The sequence below is a fragment of the Protomyctophum parallelum genome (assembly GCF_964188405.1).
Source record: "Protomyctophum parallelum genome assembly, chromosome: 1".
Taxonomy (NCBI): Eukaryota; Metazoa; Chordata; class Actinopteri; order Myctophiformes; family Myctophidae; genus Protomyctophum; species Protomyctophum parallelum.
Window position 1 is genome coordinate 37,215,433 of NC_139697.1, and position 4,802 is coordinate 37,220,234.

Below are 4,802 nucleotides of genomic sequence, written 5' to 3' on the forward strand. Positions count from 1 at the left end.
CAGCGAAATGGCAGTGTCGCCAAGTCTGCTTATTATACACGACTTTTGGCTTGTTTTAGGGGGGCTTGTTTCTGTGTAGTTGCTTATTTATTTGGTCTTACTTCAGTTTCACCAACTACTAGAACGGTGCCCGTGCACTGGCCTACTTGGAACAATGCTAGTTGGAAATGCATGTGTGTCTGTGCCTTATGTCTGTGTCCCTTTTATGCCCATATTTATATGGAGTTCATTGTCAGGCATGCCCAAATATGGAGTCTATGCAGATGTCATAACATCATTGTGATGTCAGAACCATATTATGGAGATATAGGGGTGATCAGGGGTCCAGAGCCTGGCAGGGGCCCTGTCCAGAGCCTGGGCAAGTGGGCAGAGAGAGGCCTTTTGTGGCGGTTCTGGACAACCGTGGGACCGACCGACTCAAGGCCGGGCACTGCACTCCCTGTGGTGGTGTGGAAATTGTCGGTGGGGCTAACGGTTCAGTTTCACCACTTAAAAACTATACAGTATATCGGTTATTTGAAAATATAACCGATAAGCTCACAATGCGACGCATTGTGAGCTTGTAAATCTGCTATTCTCAAAAAAATCTTGAATCTTTTTCTTTTTACATTTTACAACACAAACTCATATGAGGCTCCCTGACACAAAATATTTTTAGATGGGGGTCCATATATATTGTATATTTTAGGGGCCTTGACATGACAATGTTTGAGAAGTTTGACTGAACTGCATAGTCACTAATTTTGGGCTTGTTTCCATATATCTGGTTGTTGGTTTCTCTCGCAAAATCTGGCAACATTCTGCATGTTGGGTCTTCAGCTGCTGCTGCGCCATATGTTAGCCTACAAAACGCAGGCAACCAAACGGCACTGAGCGCGGCTTTGTCTCCAGCCCAGGGGAAAGGGAATGGAAATGGGTTCCTGTTGTCACCGGCATATGGCTCCTGTCGTACGTGTGATGTCTTCCATTGTCACGAGACACTGTGTAAAGGAGGTGATGATATGCTTTATTTTGCACACAGACTGGCTTCAATGCAGTTAGACTGATTAAAACAAGCTAATGGCCTTTTCCTTTTCCAAAGTGATGCCTTTTCATTGAGATGCACAAAGAAAGCGTCACTAAACTTCTTCCTAAATGGGTGGTTTTAGATGCCATAGCTATAAATACAGTACTTTCTTTTGTTTTATCGTGCAGAGACTGTATCATTATTTCCCAACATGGTTTTTAAACTGGGAAATATAGTTCAGGGATTCGAACACCTGGTACTGTACAGTATATCCAAAACTAGATAGAAGCACAGGTGTTAATGTACAGATACGGCCTTAAAACATCTTTGTGAGACAGAATGATTGTTAGCACACCAGTGTTACCCATTAGTCCGACATCTCCAACAGTTACGTGAGTTGGAGCGCCGTTAACTGGATTTAGTTTCATGTGCCATCGCACCTAAGGAGCTTAGTTTATAATTATTACTGCAGAGCGCTGTAGGTGTTATTTGAAGACGCGCCTGAACCAAGTGATACCACCAGAAGACCCCACGCTGAGGTTGAGGTTGTACATTATTATTTTCTCTGCGTACGAGTGCTATAATCTCTGCGAGTCCATTTGTCTGCAGACATTGTACAGTCGAGTCTACTTCATCTCCCCACAGAGTTGAGTTGTGTACAGCCTGACACCGAGAGTCAAGTGTTATAGTCTCTCTTAGAAGCAGCACAGACAACTTAATCTCAGTATAATTACTGGGCCTGCTCAGGTATTCCGTTGACATTTGTCACCGCAAGCATCCGGCATTAACTGATCATGAGGTTAATTTGTCACGTTTCTTGGGTTGCATATTCCACCCCCCATATGGCAGCGTAAAGGCCTATTCATAGTCTGGATTTTCGGTGGTGAGGTGACCACCGTTCCGGCTGAAATAACGTTGAGCGGTGGTGAGTAAAAACAGAGAGAAGGGCTGGAGCGGTGGCGGTGGTTTGCTCTTCACCGCGGCTCGTGACGTCATGTTGTAGTTCGGTGGTCACCTAACCACCGAAAATCCAGACTATGTATGAGGCTTTACACCAGGGATGTCAAACTCAAATACACAGTGTGCCAAAATAAAGAAATTGATACAAGTCGAGGGCCAGACTGTGTTTCAACACACGGGCCATTTTTGGGGAGAGGGGTAGCTGAAAGTTGACCACAAGTGATATACTTTCACTGCTGATCAATAGTGAAGAGAAGACGCATGCTTGCGATTGTGGGCCCTCGATATGTGACAATGCACTTGCAGTGCATTGTGGGACTTGTAGTATTATGGTTTTCCGTGCAATATACCAGAGGGCCAGTTTTAATACTAATTAAATATCATCCCGCGGGCCAAAGATAATTCATTCACGGGCCTGATTTGGCCCCCGGGCCTTGAGTTTGACATATATGCTTTACACTGTAAAGCCTCATACATAGTCTGGATTTTCGGTGGTTAAGGCTGTAAAGTTTACAGCCTTAATTCTTCCAGTTCAGGAGAGGGGTGTGTCGGAGCATGCCTCTCTACACCTGCAGACTGAAATGTACTTTTCAGCTCCCCTGCCTTAGGCTATTTGTGTGAGTGACAGGGTTGCCACGTGCACTTTTTATAACTGCTTGTAAATTATTTGTCGTTATGGGTTGCAGGATTTGTTTCTAAATTAAGGGCAGTTGCTTATTTTGGCTTGCTGTTTAATGTTGTTTAAACCAGTGGTTCTCAAACATTTTCATGTCAAGGACTCTCCAAATTGTATGTATAGGCCTATGTGGACTGAGAATATTTTGTGCTAGGACCCATGTACCAGATTGATTTGTGTTCTTATTATAGTCAAATAGAATAGAAAATAGAAGTTCGAGCTTTGTAGATAGCTATTTTCAAATAGCCAGTGTATATCTAGGTTTAAAGGGCTATAGGCCTATATGTGGCCCAATTATTTCTTTTGGGCTTGGGCCTTATTTTGTGTGAGTGGCTCCTGTGTCATTAGATAACATCATTTATCAGACTGCACCCAGACAGTGATCACCCCACCACACTTTTGGCAGACGCGTTTAGCTCCTCTGCCCCGACTCTGCTCAACTTAAACTGTGGGCCATTCCAGTCCCCATTAATGGAATCGCTTCCTAATGAACCCTCCTTCACAGGGAGGAAGTGATTAATAGAAGTGTCTGTCCTAGATTGTATTAGCCCCCGCGGAACCGTGCCTCAGTGTCAGGGCCCATGTGTAAAATGGGACCCACACAGGAATACAAAGAGAGTGCAGCGCTGGCATGCTAACAATAATTCTGTATCACTAAGAGACCACAGCGCTAGCATGATAACAATCATTCTGTCTCACAAAGACAGCACTTAATTTGCACTCCTGTATTTTGTATGGCTAACTAATGTTCTGCAACGTTGTCTTTGATACCCATCAACTCTCAGCTGGTCTAACTTCTAGCTTCTTAACACATTTTTGCTGAAGTTGAAGCAAATTGTGTTGATGTATGCCTATAACCTCAGTTATCATGCTGTTAGAATTGCTGTGCACATCACGTTCTATTATGCAGACATCCACAAATCTCCAGCTGGCATGACTTGTTTACTGTTGACTTTATGTGCATACTTAGGCATTCGCTGGCCAAGCCTGAGTGCCAATTAATTCCTATTCCCAATTAGTATGAGGGAACATCGTCACAGAAGCACTCAGATTCCAATAGTAAAAGGCTCACCACAGAACTTACATAAAATTAAATAGAGACAGCACCGTATGTTTTGCATTTATAGGTAGACTCATTTAGTTTGTAGCACATCGAAACAAGTCTGAATGATCTTGTGGGTGGTGCAACACCATGGCCCCCAATTACTTCACCGCCTCTCCAGTGAGGCAGTTAAACATGGTAAAATGCTCCTTCAAATTCACAAGGCCTCATGGATATAGAATTAAGTGCCATTAGCTATTAAACTATTTAGGACTGAGGCCGATTCTAAAAATGCCTTCTAAATCCTGTTTTTTCTGAAAAAACTTTCTGAACAATCTGCTATAGCCTATAGTATAGGCTATAGAGCGTCGCAGTCCCTCCCCCTTTCAGAACAACGAGTGGCCCAGGAAATAAATCCCAATGCATTTTTCCCATAGGCATTTTTTTTTTTTTTTTTTCAATGATATTTTTATAGATTTTTACATTTTATGACAATGACAAAGGCAAGACAGGAAAAACAAAACAAACAAAAACAGACAGCTCAGCTCAGGCGTGTTGTGGAACAAAGGACACAGTTATACACTTATACCAAAAAATTAAGTACAAAAATAATATACAAATATGGACACATTTGCAGTTTGGTGCAGTAACAACTCCAGAGAAAATAAAATAAAAGATATGCATATACATATACATAACAGTAATATTCATAACTTTATCAATCAAGGTTAGTGGCATCGCTTCTGTCCAGGAACCCTATGGTCAAGGTGGTAGCTAACTGAGGGCCAACAAATCTCAAATATGGGTCCCATATTTTATAGAAGGTATCTGTGGTGGAGCGTAGCAGGCAGGTTAGGAATTCCAACGGCATGCACTGCATGATTATTTTGTGCCAGTCTGTTTTTGTTAATCCAAGACAACAGAATATTTTTCCTAGCAGCATAAATTAAGAGATTAAACAGATGTGTATGGAACTTGTCAACAATCTTGTCATCAGGCAGTCCAAGTATCAAACACATCAGGTCAGGGTCAAACTCCATATTAAAGATCTCATTCAACTGCTGCACGATACCCAACCAGTATCGTTTAATCTTACGACATGACCATATACAGTGAAT